Genomic DNA, 622 nt, shown 5'->3' on the forward strand with positions numbered 1-622 from the left:
GTGGTCGATCGAGTGGTCCGTCGAGTGACTCTCCCAGCTTCACCTCTCGATTCAAGGTCAGCATCACAACGTTCCATGGAGCTTGCAGCGGTTTGGTGAGACTTCTTGGTGATCTTGGAAGACATTTTCAAAAGAAACTGAAGAGAATAAACTCAAAGCTCAAAGTTAATAGGTTAGTGACCCAAAAACTTGAAAGAACAAAGCTTGAGCAAGAGATGAACTTTGAGAGAGATTTCAAAGCTTGAATTTAAGTGTTTTGAGCAAATGTGAGAATGTGAGAGGTTTAAGATCGTGCAAGGGCTATATAAAGAAGCCAAGGGGACAAGGATACAAGGGTGGAGTGTCCTTACCATTCAAATTTGAATTGGGAATCTTTGACTTGCTTTTGACTGTAGCTCGACCCCACACTCGACCAACACGTGGTCGAGCTCCTTGACCAATTTTGAATTTTCAAAATTTTTCTCCTTGTTCTTCCCTCCACTCGATCGTCCTAACGGTTTGAAGATGAAATGGGCTTTAATTCATACCCAGCTCGGCCGAGTACCTCTCGTGGACTGGTCGAGTGGGCCTGCGAGTCTTCTTCTCCAAGTCCACAACTCTCCTTAACCAACTACATTCTCAC

The sequence above is a fragment of the Camelina sativa genome, unplaced genomic scaffold (assembly GCF_000633955.1).
Source record: "Camelina sativa cultivar DH55 unplaced genomic scaffold, Cs unpScaffold00608, whole genome shotgun sequence".
NCBI lineage: Eukaryota > Viridiplantae > Streptophyta > Magnoliopsida > Brassicales > Brassicaceae > Camelina > Camelina sativa.